We start from the raw sequence: 21,506 nt of genomic DNA, 5'->3' as shown, positions 1-21,506 counted from the left end.
CCGGTGTAGCGGTTACGAAGAAATTAGCAAATTACGATTTTTTACTTTGAAGCAACCTGTATGTGTTAATAGCTCCTGAGGTAATAAATAGTATGAAACCTTCTTCGACATTTTTGTTTTTTATTTATTTATGACATTAATAAGATTCTGACTTTTGACAAATGTCATCATTGCCGCACATTTTCGAACAAGTTGTCAAAAACACTGCCAATGATTAAACAGTATGTTTCTTTTTGTTGTCGATCATTGGAATTAATTTTTGTTTGAAATTTTTTTTTTATCTTTTGTTCTAATTAAAAAATATTAACGTTAGAGCATTCTTGAGAAGTAACCCTACGTGGGATTTCAGGGTTTGTCCAATGGCTTAGGTCACCCTGTATAATTTATAGATATGTGCACATTTAAAAATCCTCGATTACTAAAAAGAGGTTCGACATCATGTCCGATATAGAGCCTCTTAAGATAATAAAAGTATACCGATGTATACTTGATGTAATAAAAGTATGTGATGTTGAATAACATCTAGATGTTAAGTTGTTGACAGTAACATCGATATGTATCGCTAAGGCAGTCGTGGTAAAGGGGCCCACTGATTACCAGTCCGCGGGACGATATCGGCCTGTCAGTTGTTCGGAACTGTCAAATTTTGTTCTAACTGACAGGCTGATATCGTCCGGCAGACTGATAATCAGTGGGCCCCTTAAGGCTACTCGTGCCCTTTGTAAAGGCATCAGAGTAGTCTATATCTACATAGTCTTGTTGGAAACTTCCAACCGACATTTTAAATTCACGGAATAACTAGCCGCTAAGCTTAAGCTGTATTCAGCGTTTTACAATTTTGCCTCGGGCTTTCAAAGTTACCTTTATCGTTAAAATGCCAACTGCCTTTTTTACCAGAATACAGGAAGAATTCGATGAAATTTTCTAAATGTGTCAGGTGACCTAAAAATACGTTCAAACATTTTTCCTGCTGCATATTGTTTTTTTTTTTTAACAAACGTGTGCATTTGTGTATTAAAGTTAAGGAGCTTAATTTGATGTGATTCGTTTTTATTGTAGTCAAGTGATTGTAATTAAATATTTTAATGCCATTGCGTAAAAAAAACTGGCCATGTGCGAGTCGGACTCGCCCACCGAGGGTTCCGTACTTCTTAGTATTTTTTGTTATAGCGGCAACAGAAATACATCATCTGTGTACATTTCAATTGTCTAGCTATCACGGTTCATGTGATACAGCCTGGTGACAGACAGACGGATAGACGGACAGCGGAGTCTTAGTAATAGGGTCCCGTTTTTACCCTTTGGGTACGGAACCCTAAAAACTACGTATTTTTGTGCCAGCCTGTATTAGGGATGAGCAGATTCTTTTGATGCGCGGTTCTATACGCTTATCCATATTGTCATCAATGTCATCATACTAGTGATAGTGACTGTACTTACATACGTGTGTCATAGTAGCGTGAAAACTACTGGGCGCGTAGCCAACGTGCCAATCGTTAACGCTCCGTAGCGTATCGTAGTCTTCTCTCTCTATCACTCTTGCGTTTGCGTTTCTCTCTATCTACAATGTGTTAAGTCACTACTAGTAGTACTACTAGTAGTAGTACTAGTAGTGACTTAAGACATTGTAGATTTTATTTTCTTTATTGGGAAAAAACAGATACAGTAACAATACACAAATAATATGTAAATAATAGTCACTGGATAGAAAGCGGCGCACACCTCTCGACACCCCAGAGCCGCTCACACCGGTGTTGCTCCTGGTCGTCTTCACGACGGCAGTTTCAGGGTCCCATCTAGTCAGCGGCAAGTCACCGCCTGCCTCGATAACGTGTGTTAGCAGTGTTATGGCAGGTGTCCGGACTTCTTTAGAATAGCCCAGTCTCATTGTCCACCCAAAATTCAATCTATAGATCGGTATACTGTTCACTTTTTCTACAATAGTGTCAATGCCTGCTGCGACCGGTTCATGGGTGTCTATTGTTGCGCCTGTGAATGGGTTCCAGCAGGCATTCTACATGACATTAAAGCTCTCCAAGGGGCCTCTACGTGTTGGATCTATATCCCCAAGCAAGCCTATCAAAAGACCGGGATTTATAGGCCCGTGATATCCAAGGAGACACAAATAATATTATAAAATGATTACTGATTAGGTGATTTGCCTACATCCTAACACAATTCTCTCTAGGAGTTCAGACAGTAAATTTAGGACAGGATTATAAACGGAACTTAAACAAATATCCTTTTAAAGGTAATTTTGTGATTTGACGACGGTGTAACATACCAATAGTTCGTAGCAGTTTACGGCGTAGACTGCTACGGTCGTAGAGGCCGCTACGCTGCTACGATTGAAACTAAATCAGTCACAAAATAAATAGCGAAGAGTAACGGCCTGATTACAATTTTAAAATATGTCAAAAATTTTATCTATATCCGATCCATATCGTATCCAAAGCTTATTTTTGACGTATATTAAAATTAGAATCAGGCCGTAAGGCGATCTTTACATTGGGTTCGGATCGGCACGCCGCTCCAGTGTCTTAACCGCGTAAAAGCTCTCTTTATTCATCAAAAACTGATAAGAAAGTTGCATTTTATCCACAAGAGTGGCAAAGTAGATGTGAATTTTGAGTTGTTTGCTTATGTTGGCTTGTGAAATAACTTAAGTGATGATTTAGGACGATAAATATTTAATAGTACCTATTCATTTTAAGACAGGATCGATACCGATCCGAGCGGCACAGGATCGGTCGGAGTGGCGAGCCTTGGGGGAGGCCTATGTCCAGCAGTGGACGTCTATCGGCTGACATGATGATGATGATGATGATTCATTTTAAGTTGTTACTTTTTAAATTAATTGAGTCGCCTAATTATATTTTTAGTGAATCTTGTTAAAACAGAATGAACCATCTGGAGTAGGAAACGTGCGCGTTGGAGGGCCTGCCACCTTATGGTCTATATCGGAAACTTAAACTTGACATTGAAACTTCGCGCCTAGACCTAGAAGCATACCTACATTCTACGCACGATCCCTTATGTGTGCTCCCGGTACGGGTTTACTATACAAAATCAGTCCCCTAACCGAGAATTACCGGTCATTATAGGCCTATAAATACAGTACTGATGCTCTTGATTCCGCATTTCAAATCTAAAATAATTTTCGTCTTAATAACTAATTGAATTGCGAAACTAGTAAACGTATTTATAACATCGGCTCTCAAAGGAAAACTATAATAAAAGCCATCTGAAATCCAGGAATCTTCGTCTTCCCGAAACCGGGACTTTAGTAATCATTACTTAAGGAAATTTTTTCAGGCGTACCTCAAGGGGATGCGGCGGGCCCTTTTCTATTCAACGTTTACGTAAACGTGTTATCTGATGTGATTCCGTGTAAATCTGTACGTATAATAGTACAGTCAAACTATTTAATTTCCGACCCATTTCATTCCGTGTCAGTGACAATCAATATAAAATTCGCTAGAGACCTCATAATATTGTCATTGTGACAAGGTACAAAATGGGTAGTAAATTAAATTTGACTGTACCAAATTATTTACACAATTACAGTAGATATTAATTTTATATATATATATCAATAAATCAAATGAAAATGAAGATTATATATTTACGCGTAATAAATAACCCTCGCGTTTCTTATTCAATTTCGATACTAGAGGTAACGCCCTCGTTATCGATTAAGTTGTTACATTAGGCACAAAAAAAAACTAAGGATAATGTGGAGAAGACCGGCATACAAATTTTTTGTTTGTAAACCGTCATACGGCAAGAACTCTCGTGTTTGAATACGTACTTCGCTCAAACTTTCTCAAGCTCAAAGTTTCTGTATGTGTACAAACGAAAGAGTTAGAGCGACGAAAGAGCTTGTATACAGTCTTACCTCATAGACGGTCTTTACCACTGACTTTACACCCATTATCGATAGTGCTTAAAGGGGCCCACTGACTATCAATCCGCCGGACGATATCGGTCTTTACCACTGACTTTACACCCATTATCGATAGTGCTTAAAGGGGCCCACTGACTATCAATCCGCCGGACGATATCGGGCTGTCAGATAAACCAACAATTTGACAGTTCCGAACATCTGACAGGCCGATATCGTCCGGTGGACTGATAGTCAGTGGGCCCCTTAAGTGTCACCTAACTGCTTTGTGTAAGAATAGTATTTATTCTACAAATAGGAAATTGTCTAAGAGAAACGTATCTACATCTGCTTTACCTAAATAATGTTAATTTACGCCAAATCAGGTGGGATCGTGGTCAAACGCCTGCCTATTCATAAAAATAAAAAAAAATTGATTAATTGTTCTCAATCCTCGACAGTGAGTGCATGCAAGAAACTGATATGTTTCTAAATATAATTATGCTAAAGAATGCGTTTGACTTGACGTCAATGTGATGAATATAAGGTTTTCTATCGACCTTTTACTCGACTTTCTATTCTCCTTAATCAATTTCTGCTAATTAAAGAAACCTTTCAACCGCCTATAATATTGTGGCGTGTTCTTCGCTGACGTACGTACAACTCGTTATGGTAGTCGTGAAATGACACAAGGTTGTTTTTCCGTTCCTAAATGGATACCTTTTTTTTCTTAACATGGTTATTAGTCGGCCGGACAAAACCCAGCCCTAATCCTCTTACCCTAGAAATAGCAAAGACTAATTCTAGTTGCGACATGGCTGGGATATCGGTTCCGATGTTATTTTGGGCGGTACCATAATGTTAGTAGTGGCAGCGGTGATTCTAATATATTTAAAACTAATTTATTCCTTCCTTTCTACCTTTACCTATTACTTATTCTGTGATTTTACACAGACTTTCTATCTTAGTAGGAGCTTTTAGACTACGGCGATACATATAGCATACATAATCTTAAGGATAACTACATTCTAATTGCGTTTGTAGTAGTCAATCTCCTTGATAAATTGCATTGTTTGAAATGTTTTTCCACTTCTAATTATTTTCCATTCTCCATGATTTTTTTGTATGTTATTGACACAATTAAAACTAGGTTTATAGGTTTTCCTTTTTTCAAAATTTGCGTTTTTAGAAAAGCGAAACCTAGAAACCTAGAATATATTATGCTTAAGCGATCGACATCAAAATCAAAGTGAATTGTTAAGATTTAGTTAGTGGAAACCGTTTTCTCCCGAAATGAAAATTGTTTGAAAAAAGTAGAATGGGTCTCTATTGTTTGACATAATTATTGAAAGTCATAATGTAATGATTGTCATATTATCATTAGAAGTAATTTGGTTTTTCTCAGAAACGCGTAACTTTTCAGGATTGCCATAAAACAAACCTAACCTAACCTATCTATAGGATAACCCGAGGAAAATCCTGAAAAGTTAACGGTTTCAGAATTATGACTAATGATAATATGACAACCATTACATTATGACTTTCAATAATTATGTCAAACAAAGGGACCCCAAGTAGTTCCTGACTGCCCCGTGCCTCCAAAGTTGTATGGGTTGCCAAAAATACACAAACCTAGTGCCCCACTACGTCCCATAGTGAGCCAGATAGATGCTCCCACATATAAATTGGCTCAGTACCTCGCGGGAGCCCTCTCAGCATTACGTGGTAACACTAGCACGCATACAAAGGATTCTTACCATTTCATCGGTGAGATTAAAGACCTAACATTGACTGATGATGAGATCATGGTCAGTTTTGACGTCCAGTCGCTATTTACAAGCCTACCGGTACAAGACTGCATTGAAATTGTCAAGAAGAGGTTATGTGAGCAGAACATGTCAGAGGAATATGCTAAGCTGTTGGAACATTGCCTTACATCTGGCTACTTGCTATGGAATGGTGAATTCTACCTTCAAGTCGACGGCGTGGCCATGGGGTCTCCGGTGTCTCCAGTAGTCGCTGACATCTTTATGGAGGACTTCGAGGAGAGGGCACTCTCATTGGCTCCTGTGCGACCGAAGATATTTAAAAGATACGTAGATGACACTTTTACTATACTTCCAAAAAGTAGTGTTTCAACTTTCTTGGATCACCTAAATTCCATCCATAGCAAAATAAAATTTACTATGGAGTTGGAAAAAGACTGTTCTCTCCCCTTCTTAGATGTATTGGTAAAAAGAAATCCTGATAACACCCTAGGTCGCACTGTGTATAGGAAACCTACTCATACTGATAGGTACTTAAATGGCAAATCGCATCACCATCCCAGTCAACTTGTTACAGTAGGCAAATCTTTGTTTCAGAGAGCCCAGAGGATATGTGATGACCAGCATCTGGCCGCGGAGCTCCAGCATGCCAGGCGCGCGCTCCAGGCAAACGAGCTCAGGATACCGCGGGTCAACCAGAGGTCCCACATTAAGATCCCCACAGTCGAGCGCAGGCCTGCCATTCTGCCTTTTGTCAGGGGGGTCACGGACAGGATCAGCCACATCTTGAAGCGTGCTTCTATAAAAACATATTTCAAGCCAATGAAGAAGATGTCACAATTCCTGAGGCCTGTAAAATGCAATACCCCTCTACAGACTGCAGGAGTGTACAGGCTGGACTGTGAGTGTGGCCTATCATATGTCGGGCAGACGAAACGGAGCATTTCCACTCGGGTGAAGGAACACATAGCTGATGTCAAGCACCGTCGACCTAGGTCTGCTGTCTGTGAGCATGTCATGGATAAAGCCAATCACTCAATCAAGTTTGATAAGCCTCTGGTTCTTGCCAAGGAGAAGCGTTACATACCCAGAATGCTGCGCGAGGCCATTGAGATTAAGAAATATCCAAACTTTAATAGGGAAGATGGCTTTTCTCTACCACCAGCTTGGGATCCTGTAGTCCACCTGATAAAGGAGCAAGCGAGACATAGACTGTGAGACCGTAGTGTTGGATGATGCTGGACATTCTGATGTTTTGAAAAGATGTGTCCCGCCGAGTTTGTTGCCGGTCCCATATTGGGATACCCTCCTACAATTTAGGAGGGAATTAAATCTTCTCGGGTCCGTGGTGTAGGGTTGGAGCCGGCATAGTTTATTTTTATCGCGTATATATATATATCTTTACTTGAAAAATAATTATAGTGTATAACTAGCCTTATGAACCGATTTTGCATGTACAACCAGCCTTAAAGTTTGTAGTCTATGATTGTTCATTATTTTAGTATGTGGGTATTTTTGCATTTTGTAATTTTTCCTCAGTCACCCGTTGACCACGAACGCTGTAAAGAGTTCGAAACGTCGGGATGTATTATAAATTCAATATACGCGATATAATCCGTTTTCATAGTTTTATTTCATGAGTAACTATCGCGGTAACCGAAGACAATATTATGTACACCAGTACGGACTGGAAGTTGCAACCAAAATCCGGCGACATGAAGACCTTGGGAATAAGCTCGCGCGCGCTCGTTGCGCTCTGCATTTCTTGAAGAGGTGTCGAGATGAAAATCTTATTCCTACATGCGTGAAGATAGCTCCGAAGAAGGACATTATCGGCAGTGAACGCATACTTCGCCGGGCGAGTGAGAGATTACTGTGCAAAACCATCCATAACAACCGTTACACGGCTTATAGACTTGAGCAACAGATTAAGGTAGGCACCGGTCAATTGCAGGAAGTGTTGACAAGCACCGATTTTAATGATGTTGTTGAACAAGGTAATAAACGTTACGCATTTACATTTGAACAATGCAAGAAACGACAAAGTGCCAAGTTTGACAAGTTAAAATCGAAAACGAGACGCAGCGATAACGGAGGGCTTCAGAATAATAGCGCTAACGGAACGTCGCTGTCAGTGTCAAATCGGTCGGTTGTCAATCTATCCAGTAAACAATTGTCGACGTCTGAGTTTTCAGTATTAGAAAAAAGGTCTTAATTATGTTGTGGCTCCGCGAAAGATCCCTTTTGAGGACATTATTGTTAGTGTAGAAGACTGTCTGGTGAAAAATCAGGTAAAGAAGGAAGATTTGGAGGCTATACGGCAGGATGTTTCGTCATTATTACGGAAAGCCAAGCCTCCGAAAAGGAATTTGCCTAGAGATGAATTGGCCGCGTTGAAAACGTTACGCGATGATCCAGACCTTACTATTCTTCGAGCGGATAAGGGAAATGCGACGGTTGTACTTAATACTTCAGATTATAACCAGAAAATTAGGGAATTATTAGCGGATACTACAACCTACAAACATGTAAAGACGGACCCGACTATGAAAGTATTGAAAACCACTAAAGAACTAATTAGTGATTACTCGGAGAGCCTTGATCTGAATGTTGCAAGTTTAGTTCCTGACTGCCCCGTGCCTCCAAAGTTGTATGGGTTGCCAAAAATACACAAACCTAGTGCCCCACTACGTCCCATAGTGAGCCAGATAGATGCTCCCACATATAAATTGGCTCAGTACCTCGCGGGAGCCCTCTCAGCATTACGTGGTAACACTAGCACGCATACAAAGGATTCTTACCATTTCATCGGTGAGATTAAAGACCTAACATTGACTGATGATGAGATCATGGTCAGTTTTGACGTCCAGTCGCTATTTACAAGCCTACCGGTACAAGACTGCATTGAAATTGTCAAGAAGAGGTTATGTGAGCAGAACATGTCAGAGGAATATGCTAAGCTGTTGGAACATTGCCTTACATCTGGCTACTTGCTATGGAATGGTGAATTCTACCTTCAAGTCGACGGCGTGGCCATGGGGTCTCCGGTGTCTCCAGTAGTCGCTGACATCTTTATGGAGGACTTCGAGGAGAGGGCACTCTCATTGGCTCCTGTGCGACCGAAGATATTTAAAAGATACGTAGATGACACTTTTACTATACTTCCAAAAAGTAGTGTTTCAACTTTCTTGGATCACCTAAATTCCATCCATAGCAAAATAAAATTTACTATGGAGTTGGAAAAAGACTGTTCTCTCCCCTTCTTAGATGTATTGGTAAAAAGAAATCCTGATAACACCCTAGGTCGCACTGTGTATAGGAAACCTACTCATACTGATAGGTACTTAAATGGCAAATCGCATCACCATCCCAGTCAACTTGTTACAGTAGGCAAATCTTTGTTTCAGAGAGCCCAGAGGATATGTGATGACCAGCATCTGGCCGCGGAGCTCCAGCATGCCAGGCGCGCGCTCCAGGCAAACGAGCTCAGGATACCGCGGGTCAACCAGAGGTCCCACATTAAGATCCCCACAGTCGAGCGCAGGCCTGCCATTCTGCCTTTTGTCAGGGGGGTCACGGACAGGATCAGCCACATCTTGAAGCGTGCTTCTATAAAAACATATTTCAAGCCAATGAAGAAGATGTCACAATTCCTGAGGCCTGTAAAATGCAATACCCCTCTACAGACTGCAGGAGTGTACAGGCTGGACTGTGAGTGTGGCCTATCATATGTCGGGCAGACGAAACGGAGCATTTCCACTCGGGTGAAGGAACACATAGCTGATGTCAAGCACCGTCGACCTAGGTCTGCTGTCTGTGAGCATGTCATGGATAAAGCCAATCACTCAATCAAGTTTGATAAGCCTCTGGTTCTTGCCAAGGAGAAGCGTTACATACCCAGAATGCTGCGCGAGGCCATTGAGATTAAGAAATATCCAAACTTTAATAGGGAAGATGGCTTTTCTCTACCACCAGCTTGGGATCCTGTAGTCCACCTGATAAAGGAGCAAGCGAGACATAGACTGTGAGACCGTAGTGTTGGATGATGCTGGACATTCTGATGTTTTGAAAAGATGTGTCCCGCCGAGTTTGTTGCCGGTCCCATATTGGGATACCCTCCTACAATTTAGGAGGGAATTAAATCTTCTCGGGTCCGTGGTGTAGGGTTGGAGCCGGCATAGTTTATTTTTATCGCGTATATATATATATCTTTACTTGAAAAATAATTATAGTGTATAACTAGCCTTATGAACCGATTTTGCATGTACAACCAGCCTTAAAGTTTGTAGTCTATGATTGTTCATTATTTTAGTATGTGGGTATTTTTGCATTTTGTAATTTTTCCTCAGTCACCCGTTGACCACGAACGCTGTAAAGAGTTCGAAACGTCGGGATGTATTATAAATTCAATATACGCGATATAATCCGTTTTCATAGTTTTATTTCATGAGTAACTATCGCGGTAACCGAAGACAATATTATGTACACCAGTACGGACTGGAAGTTGCAACCAAAATCCGGCGACATGAAGACCTTGGGAATAAGCTCGCGCGCGCTCGTTGCGCTCTGCATTTCTTGAAGAGGTGTCGAGATGAAAATCTTATTCCTACATGCGTGAAGATAGCTCCGAAGAAGGACATTATCGGCAGTGAACGCATACTTCGCCGGGCGAGTGAGAGATTACTGTGCAAAACCATCCATAACAACCGTTACACGGCTTATAGACTTGAGCAACAGATTAAGGTAGGCACCGGTCAATTGCAGGAAGTGTTGACAAGCACCGATTTTAATGATGTTGTTGAACAAGGTAATAAACGTTACGCATTTACATTTGAACAATGCAAGAAACGACAAAGTGCCAAGTTTGACAAGTTAAAATCGAAAACGAGACGCAGCGATAACGGAGGGCTTCAGAATAATAGCGCTAACGGAACGTCGCTGTCAGTGTCAAATCGGTCGGTTGTCAATCTATCCAGTAAACAATTGTCGACGTCTGAGTTTTCAGTATTAGAAAAAGGTCTTAATTATGTTGTGGCTCCGCGAAAGATCCCTTTTGAGGACATTATTGTTAGTGTAGAAGACTGTCTGGTGAAAAATCAGGTAAAGAAGGAAGATTTGGAGGCTATACGGCAGGATGTTTCGTCATTATTACGGAAAGCCAAGCCTCCGAAAAGGAATTTGCCTAGAGATGAATTGGCCGCGTTGAAAACGTTACGCGATGATCCAGACCTTACTATTCTTCGAGCGGATAAGGGAAATGCGACGGTTGTACTTAATACTTCAGATTATAACCAGAAAATTAGGGAATTATTAGCGGATACTACAACCTACAAACATGTAAAGACGGACCCGACTATGAAAGTATTGAAAACCACTAAAGAACTAATTAGTGATTACTCGGAGAGCCTTGATCTGAATGTTGCAAGTTTAGTTCCTGACTGCCCCGTGCCTCCAAAGTTGTATGGGTTGCCAAAAATACACAAACCTAGTGCCCCACTACGTCCCATAGTGAGCCAGATAGATGCTCCCACATATAAATTGGCTCAGTACCTCGCGGGAGCCCTCTCAGCATTACGTGGTAACACTAGCACGCATACAAAGGATTCTTACCATTTCATCGGTGAGATTAAAGACCTAACATTGACTGATGATGAGATCATGGTCAGTTTTGACGTCCAGTCGCTATTTACAAGCCTACCGGTACAAGACTGCATTGAAATTGTCAAGAAGAGGTTATGTGAGCAGAACATGTCAGAGGAATATGCTAAGCTGTTGGAACATTGCCTTACATCTGGCTACTTGCTATGGAATGGTGAATTCTACCTTCAAGTCGACGGCGTGGCCATGGGGTCTCCGGTGTCTCCAGTAGTCGCTGACATCTTTATGGAGGACTTCGAGGAGAGGGCACTCTCATTGGCTCCTGTGCGACCGAAGATATTTAAAAGATACGTAGATGACACTTTTACTATACTTCCAAAAAGTAGTGTTTCAACTTTCTTGGATCACCTAAATTCCATCCATAGCAAAATAAAATTTACTATGGAGTTGGAAAAAGACTGTTCTCTCCCCTTCTTAGATGTATTGGTAAAAAGAAATCCTGATAACACCCTAGGTCGCACTGTGTATAGGAAACCTACTCATACTGATAGGTACTTAAATGGCAAATCGCATCACCATCCCAGTCAACTTGTTACAGTAGGCAAATCTTTGTTTCAGAGAGCCCAGAGGATATGTGATGACCAGCATCTGGCCGCGGAGCTCCAGCATGCCAGGCGCGCGCTCCAGGCAAACGAGCTCAGGATACCGCGGGTCAACCAGAGGTCCCACATTAAGATCCCCACAGTCGAGCGCAGGCCTGCCATTCTGCCTTTTGTCAGGGGGGTCACGGACAGGATCAGCCACATCTTGAAGCGTGCTTCTATAAAAACATATTTCAAGCCAATGAAGAAGATGTCACAATTCCTGAGGCCTGTAAAATGCAATACCCCTCTACAGACTGCAGGAGTGTACAGGCTGGACTGTGAGTGTGGCCTATCATATGTCGGGCAGACGAAACGGAGCATTTCCACTCGGGTGAAGGAACACATAGCTGATGTCAAGCACCGTCGACCTAGGTCTGCTGTCTGTGAGCATGTCATGGATAAAGCCAATCACTCAATCAAGTTTGATAAGCCTCTGGTTCTTGCCAAGGAGAAGCGTTACATACCCAGAATGCTGCGCGAGGCCATTGAGATTAAGAAATATCCAAACTTTAATAGGGAAGATGGCTTTTCTCTACCACCAGCTTGGGATCCTGTAGTCCACCTGATAAAGGAGCAAGCGAGACATAGACTGTGAGACCGTAGTGTTGGATGATGCTGGACATTCTGATGTTTTGAAAAGATGTGTCCCGCCGAGTTTGTTGCCGGTCCCATATTGGGATACCCTCCTACAATTTAGGAGGGAATTAAATCTTCTCGGGTCCGTGGTGTAGGGTTGGAGCCGGCATAGTTTATTTTTATCGCGTATATATATATATCTTTACTTGAAAAATAATTATAGTGTATAACTAGCCTTATGAACCGATTTTGCATGTACAACCAGCCTTAAAGTTTGTAGTCTATGATTGTTCATTATTTTAGTATGTGGGTATTTTTGCATTTTGTAATTTTTCCTCAGTCACCCGTTGACCACGAACGCTGTAAAGAGTTCGAAACGTCGGGATGTATTATAAATTCAATATACGCGATATAATCCGTTTTCATAGTTTTATTTCATGAGTAACTATCGCGGTAACCGAAGACAATATTATGTTACTTTTTAAATTAATTGAGTCGCCTAATTATATTTTTAGTGAATCTTGTTAAAACAGAATGAACCATCTGGAGTAGGAAACGTGCGCGTTGGAGGGCCTGCCACCTTATGGTCTATATCGGAAACTTAAACTTGACATTGAAACTTCGCGCCTAGACCTAGAAGCATACCTACATTCTACGCACGATCCCTTATGTGTGCTCCCGGTACGGGTTTACTATACAAAATCAGTCCCCTAACCGAGAATTACCGGTCATTATAGGCCTATAAATACAGTACTGATGCTCTTGATTCCGCATTTCAAATCTAAAATAATTTGCGTCTTAATAACTAATTGAATTGCGAAACTAGTAAACGTATTTATAACATCGGCTGTCAAAGGAAAACTATAATAAAAGCCATCTGAAATCCAGGAATCTTCGTCTTCCCGAAACCGGGACTTTAGTAATCATTACTTAAGGAAATTTTGTCAGGCGTACCTCAAGGGGATGCGGCGGGCCCTTTTCTATTCAACGTTTACGTAAACGTGTTATCTGATGTGATTCCGTGTAAATCTGTACGTATAATAGTACAGTCAAACTATTTAATTTCCGACCCATTTCATTCCGTGTCAGTGACAATCAATATAAAATTCGCTAGAGACCTCATAATATTGTCATTGTGACAAGGTACAAAATGGGTAGTAAATTAAATTTGACTGTACCAAGTTATTTACACAATTACAGTAGATATTAATTTTATATATATATCAATAAATCAAATGAAAATGAAGATTATATATTTACGCGTAAAAAATAACCCTCGCGTTTCTTATTCAATTTCGATACTAGAGGTAACGCCCTCGTTATCGATTAAGTTGTTACATTAGGCACAAAAAAAAAACTAAGGATAATGTGGAGAAGACCGGCATACAAATTTTTTGTTTGTAAACCGTCATACGGCAAGAACTCTCGTGTTTGAATACGTACTTCGCTCAAACTTTCTCAAGCTCAAAGTTTCTGTATGTGTACAAACGAAAGAGTTAGAGCGACGAAAGAGCTTGTATACAGTCTTACTTCATAGACGGTCTTTACCACTGACTTTACACCCATTATCGATAGTGCTTAAAGGGGCCCACTGACTATCAATCCGCCGGACGATATCGGTCTTTACCACTGACTTTACACCCATTATCGATAGTGCTTAAAGGGGCCCACTGACTATCAATCCGCCGGACGATATCGGGCTGTCAGATAAACCAAAAATTTGACAGTTCCGAACATCTGACAGGCCGATATCGTCCGGTGGACTGATAGTCAGTGGGCCCCTTAAGTGTCACCTAACTGCTTTGTGTAAGAATAGTATTCATTCTACAAATAGGAAATTGTCTAAGAGAAACGTATCTACATCTGCTTTACCTAAATAATGTTAATTTACGCCAAATCAGGTGGGATCGTGGTCAAACGCCTGCCTATTCATAAAAATAAAAAAAAATTGATTAATTGTTCTCAATCCTCGACAGTGAGTGCATGCAAGAAACTGATATGTTTCTAAATATAATTATGCTAAAGAATGCGTTTGACTTGACGTCAATGTGATGAATATAAGGTTTTCTATCGACCTTTTACTCGACTTTCTATTCTCCTTAATCAATTTCTGCTAATTAAAGAAACCTTTCAACCGCCTATAATATTGTGGCGTGTTCTTCGCTGACGTACGTACAACTCGTTATGGTAGTCGTGAAATGACACAAGGTTGTTTTTCCGTTCCTAAATGGATACCTTTTTTTTTCTTAACATGGTTATTAGTCGGCCGGACAAAACCCAGCCCTAATCCTCTTACCCTAGAAATAGCAAAGACTAATTCTAGTTGCGACGTGGCTGGGATAGCGGTTCCGGTGTTATTTTGGGCGGTACCATAATGTTAGTAGTGGCAGCGGTGATTCTAAGATATTTAAAACTAATTTATTCCTTCCTTTCTACCTTTACCTATTACTTATTCTGTGATTTTACACAGACTTTCTATCTTAGTAGGAGCTTTTAGACTACGGCGATACATATAGCATACATAATCTTAAGGATAACTACATTCTAATTGCGTTTGTAGTAGTCAATCTCCTTGATAAATTGCATTGTTTGAAATGTTTTTCCACTTCTAATTATTTTCCATTCTCAATGATTTTTTTGTATGTTATTGACACAATTAAAACTAGGTTTATAGGTTTTCCTTTTTTCAAAATTTGCGTTTTTAGAAAAGCGAAACCTAGAAACCTAGAATATATTATGCTGAAGCGATCGACATCAAAATCAAAGTGACTTGTTAAAATTAAGTTAGTGGAACCCATTTTCTCCCGAAATGGAAATTGTTTGAAAAAAGAAGAATGGGTCTCTATTGTTTGACATAATTATTGAAAGTCATAATGTAATGATTGTCATATTATCATTAGTCATAATTTAGTTTTTCTCAGAAACGCGTAACTTTTCACGATTGCCATAAAACAAACCTAACCTAACCTATCTATAAGATAACCCGAGGAAAATCCTGAAAAGCTAACGGTTTCAGAATTATGACTAATGATAACATGACAACCATTACATTATGACTTTCAATAATTATGTCAAACAAAGGGACCCCAAGTAGAATACTGGTATCGTCAGTAGCTATTTTTCCCTCCTAAAGATATGCTCCGCATAAATTTTTCGGCAAAAAGTTTTTTAAATTGAATTTATTTACCCAGTTCCCGAACCCCGATATACATTTTAACATATTCAAAAATGACACGATCTAGATTCTAGAATGGCATAAAATAAGTAAAATTTGCATTTAGGTCGCAGTTTGAAAAAGCGGGTTGTGTAACTGAAACAACCGAAAAACCATGAAATTAATGTGGATATTTTTGACGGCCTCTTTATTTTAATCGCAAAATCCGGTGATTTCAGTTAACACTTGATTAACATTTAACAGATGGATTCGACTTACCAAAGGTATATATCGTAAGAAAAGAATGAATGGCGGAATATTGCAATTTAAAGAAATAAAAAATAAAATAATTCAAACTCGCGACACTGGATCACTAGCCCATGCCCTGCCAACTAAGCTATTTAGACTTCACCCGAGGACAGCAAATATTTCCACCACATGGGCCTTAGGGAGGCACCTAGCGACATCTACCGTAAGAGTGTTACATTTCTTAAACACCATCGTTTGCAAACGTTTCTGCTAAATACAAAATTAATATGGTAATTTAAACTTTCATATTATGTTGATTATTTAAGCATTGACGTGATCGACTTCATGGTGAGGATATGATGGTTATGTCCTTATGAGAAATTAAAAACTAATGATTATACTTTAGAGCTTAATCTTTGTGGCCAATACACTTGAAACGTATTATATGTCTGCTTACTACAGTTATCAAGATTTTTTACATTTCGATTTCGATTTTTATTCTCATATATTATGAGAATTGAGATAATATTCTAAACTAATCCATATGAATTCATATTAACTATGATCGCAATTTTATTTACATTACATTATTAATATATAAATGAAAACAGAGGGTACAATTTTAAAAATGTCTTAAATAAACAATCTTATTAATTTTTAACAAGCAGAAACGTCTGCGATCGATGCTATTAAGCTTAGAATAAATTTAAAAGTGGAAAAATTACTGCCTTGGGTGAGACTTGAACTCATCCAGAGGCCGTGAGTTCAAATCTCACCCAAGGCAGTAATTTTTCCACTTTTAAATTTATTCTAAACAATCTTATGTTTACAATGTTATGTTAAATTAATATATACCTTTCCTCTTTGCGTTTCGTTGGCCTTTTTCATCCTACCTATAATATTATTATCTAAGTACCGTTCATGGTCTAATTTAGTTAAACATTATGCTAGTGCTAGAGATATCAATATAATTGTGGCGTGAGTATTTGTTTAGGACTGGGTCAGACCAATCTCTAGTAATGGACAGGCCGTGTTTTGCTATAATAAGTTTAAGGTGCAGTAGGTTCAGCCAACAGTTTTTGAAAAATCATAGCGCCTTTTTAGATGATTAATACGTAAATAAATAAATAAACCGGTTGCCAAAAATTTTATAAGCAATCTTGAGGCGTTTCTCTAGTAACCTCATAGATTTGAAACCTGATTTCTTAACTTGAAAACGCACCCTAAATATTTGTAACAAGTTTTGCACAAACTGAAAATATGAAAATGGTTTCTACTTCTAGAGGTTTCTAGAAATGTGCAATTTTATTTTCGTTTGAACTTATCGATAATTTTTTTAAAGTTAAAACTCACTACAATTGAGGAGTGTCTTTTCAAAAGGGTTTATTTCTCTCTGCAAACCCTTTTGAAAAGACACTCCTCAAAAACATTATATCCGCTATCCCGGGCACGCACAGCCGTCTCGCTCACGCTAGTCACGCTTGTTACGCTCAGTGGGTGAGAGAAGAACCTGAACCCACGGGGCCTTAACGTTGTTAGACAGTTAAAATTTTCACAGATGATGTATTTCTGTTGCCGCTATAACAACAAATACTAAAAAGTACGGAACGGAGTCCGACTCGCACTTGGCCGGTTTTTTATCTTATTCGCTCGCTTCCGTACCTTGCAACATATTCCTGGTTCACATCCTTTAGTTGTTTTGTATGTACAAAAACCTTGCTCCGCTGAGCTGTTTCCACTAGAGCTGCGCTGAGCGAGGATCGGTTAATGAAGTGTTTCTATTGGTTCATGACAAACACATCCCTCGCTACGCATCCTCGCACGGATTTGGTGGAAACGCAGCCTATTTTATGATAGAGTAATAAAATCTGATTCAATTTTGTTTCTGCCAGGTGTGCCATCACCTTACAAAATCCCGCTGGATACCTTAAAACAATTGTAGCACGAGTATTTGTTTAGGTCGGGACGGGACATTGAAGTCAGTAATGGAATAGACAGTCCGTGTTTATGTCATATCGAGTTTACCTGTGTTAGTTCAGGCTCGATTGGGACTCAAATTAGTCCGTTATTGACGGTGACTCTTGGACTATTATTTTATTTTATTTTATTTTGGTACATGGAAAACCAACAGCGCTATACATATCAAAAAATTATATTGGGTTTTAGGCATTTTTGGCTTATTAGTTGTTGTACCTGTATTATAGTTGCAGTGATAATAAAATCGGAGTAAATACGTAAACTGTAGACTATATTTTATGTAGACTGTCATCTTTGTATGCAAGAAATTTATTGAATTATAGCGTAAATATTATTTGATATCGAAAGGTTATGCTTCCTACAGTTTTTAAAAGTTTGTGTAAAAAATCGGGGGCACGTCGGGTTTTATATTAATAAATTAATGAATAGATACAACTATAATTTAATAACTATATTTTCTAATTTTAATAAACTATAATTTCTATTTCTATTTAAATATATTTATTACTGCATAGTCCATAAATTTGTTAGTAAAGTAGGGGGAAGTCCCCGAGTGGCGGACACCTAAGCCTTTTTGAAGAAAATAAAAAAAAGTATTTGAAAAAAATATATCTTTATTTATGAATTACTTTAAACAACAAACTTTAGAATAAAAATAAAATAACACAAATGCAACTTTTACATAAACTAATCCAAAACCGAAAAGTAAACTTTAGTGAAAAAAGAACTCAATCTTTGCAAGAGGCAGTTAGCAGAGTATGCAATAATGTGTGTTTAATATTTGTGTTATTAGATGCAGCTCATAAATACAAATATACCTACTCTTTATTGCACTTACAATACAAAGAATACGGCAACTCAAGTAGAGGTAAGAGTACGTAAAGAATTTGTCATTTTTAAAAAAGAACTGAAATACTCTGAATATCTTTGAGGGTCGAGTGAGCGTGCTAAGGCAAAGTGGGTAGGTATAAATGTTCCAAACTTCATTTTACTAGAATGTAATATTTTAATCAAATACGTTTGAGCATTCTTTGTCAAACTAAAGCACAGAGCACACAGGAGACGTAACCAAGGCGACTATCGTTAATTTTATATACGAGATATTTTTCCAACCCTTAGCCACATCACAGAGTAACTTATTCTAGAGCGGTACTGTCATAATAAATTTTGTAAACGCTGTAAATTCATCGCCATCTATCGACATACTTTAAAACTAAAAATGAAGATTTATAAAAATACGTTAAAATGTATTTAAATATGGATAAATGATTTTTTTATTTGCATTAATTATTTTTATATGATTTTGACCCATGTTCTTCCATTGATATGCGTTAAAATTATTAATAACAAACAAAACCGTCAACGCCCTAGACTAGGCCAAAACTAGTGGCGCCCTCTGATCGAGAATCAAATTTTCGTGATTTTCGAGGCACGTTTTTTCCTTAGACTGTAACCATCTATTACGGAGTTATATCTATCTTTGGCCACATTTTACAGGATTAAAATATACTGGACTGATACAACCCTGTTTTTAACAGACTTTAAAATACACAAAAACAAGCAGACGTGCCGCCTGACCCGTTAAGCGTCCATGGATATAAGCAACATCAATGGAGCCACTTGTAATTTCACAATTTGTTAAAAAATTGTTGTGTGATATTGTTACGAGTATAATGCGACTTTGACACAACTCGCAGTGCAACCCGCACGCTCCAATAAGTGCAAGCGAAATGTGAAATGAATGACACAACTTATACAGAGTGATTTTGTTATGTCTGACTATACTCTGAGAGTCTGAGGGTTGTCAACAATTTTCACTATGGGGCCAACCCCGAACACGGAAAAAAACTCTGTTCTCTCATATATTTTAGGCGAATCACATATGGGATTCGCGATTCTGGGATTAACTCTGTTGTAAAAATGGTTCAGTATGACTTATATAAGTATTTGTAACGTTCGCAGTCTCTGTGCGGGGGCTTATTACTTAAAAAAGCACAAGATTGATATAAGTTTACGAGCGATACGTCCGTTTACCGTGCCGTCTAACCTCGGAATGCGGGAAGCGGGCGGATCGCCGTGCACCATAGAAATATCTATGCCGTGCACCTTTATTTATGTATACATCACAGTATTAACCCCTCCGACCTCAGAGTATGGTCAGACGTGACCAAATCACCCTGTATTGACCCGCGTGTTTTTAAAGTTTAATGTCCCCAGTACAGCGAACGCTTACACGTGCTGCATTTAATCAACTCCACTTTCATAAACGTGTGAGTTTCATAAGCGTGTGTGTGTGTAGGAAAAGGAACAACAGCAACTTTGCAACTTTTTAGTCACTGAAAAGTTGATTACTGTGAGACTGTCTTTTTCTTTTGTTTTTTTATTGAACCCCGGAAAGTTGAGGCGCCGGGAAGCCATCATTTACACTTCGACAATATTCCAATTGAATTTTATGAAGTTAGGTGTGATAGCTATGACGACGATGCGAAGTTGATCGATGATACAGAAAATAACTGATGATCGAACAGAGTTTAACGGACTGTCGTAAAATATTCCAACATTATAGATGCCAGACAAATGCAGGTTTGCGAAAAGAATTCGCACGTATTGTAATTTAATGATTCTGATCCAGTAAATTCCGATGCTGACTGAATTTTAGAGAAAATCGTTCTACAAGCTGGCGCGGAATTACGGAATTTCTAGCAATATTCAATCGTTTTGTACCTACATTATTTGTTGTACGACGCAATGCGCGGATATAATAAAAACAACTAAGTATATACCTACAATAAAAACATTTATTTTATTAAATAAGGAAAACAATGTATATTTTTTATGGTTACGATTTGTACTCTGTTATCGTAAAAGCACATTTTAAGTTAAACCGAAATTTTTATGCCTTTGTAAAAATTAGTTTTTACTGCGTTTTACAGTCATAACTAGTTTTCGTGAAGTGCCTCGGCGATAACTAGTTTTACTGCTTTTTCTTAGTCAAAAGTGGTTCTTAAGAAGCGACTAGGTAAAGAATAGTTTTAACTGTATTAGAGATGGGCCGAATACGGAATTTTCCGAATACGAATATTCGGCCGAATGTTCGGTTCAGATCTTACCGAACCTAATATTCGGCCGAATTATTCGTTTCAACTGTATTATTCTAATAAACCATTTGAAAACGCTTCATTTAGGTACAGTTAAAGATGAACAAATTTTCAACACCATATAATCAAAACATTAGTTGATTCAACATATTTAACCTGATAAAAGGGAGTAAGTACATTATTACTAACGTATAGAACCGGCACAGAGAACCAGTATTTTGCGCCATGAGTTACCGCCGTTTTGGCATCAAACCATAGCAGCGGAGCGTGAATCTCGCGATCTAAACGCGTAAGCGCCATGAATTTTACGGCGCCTACGACGTTTTGGTCAAATGGTACAGGTTGTGATTGCGACAATTTCATTGTTTGGTATGTCGTCTCTATAGTAATAATAATTCAATGATATTTGTGGTATTTTCTATAAAAAGGGACCTTATTGTCGATGGCGCTTACGCCATTATTAACGATGCTCCGCGACGCTGTGCGGCGTAAGCGCCATAGACAATAAGGTCCCTTTTCATAGAAAATGCCCCATTTATGCATGTAAACTTCCGCCTAAAA

At 38.9% G+C, this 21,506-nt stretch overlaps 1 protein-coding gene across 1 annotated transcript in view; it reads left to right on the top strand.

Annotated features, from left to right (window-relative positions):
* LOC134747162 (neuropeptides capa receptor-like) overlaps positions 1-21,506 on the top strand; it is a 76,166-nt gene that overhangs the window by 29,757 nt on the left and 24,903 nt on the right. The window lies entirely within an intron of this gene.

The sequence above is a fragment of the Cydia strobilella genome, chromosome 14 (genome assembly GCF_947568885.1).
Source record: "Cydia strobilella chromosome 14, ilCydStro3.1, whole genome shotgun sequence".
Taxonomy (NCBI): domain Eukaryota; kingdom Metazoa; phylum Arthropoda; class Insecta; order Lepidoptera; family Tortricidae; genus Cydia; species Cydia strobilella.
The sequence above is the reverse complement of the archived record's forward strand: the minus strand, read 5'-3'. Positions and strand labels throughout refer to the sequence as shown.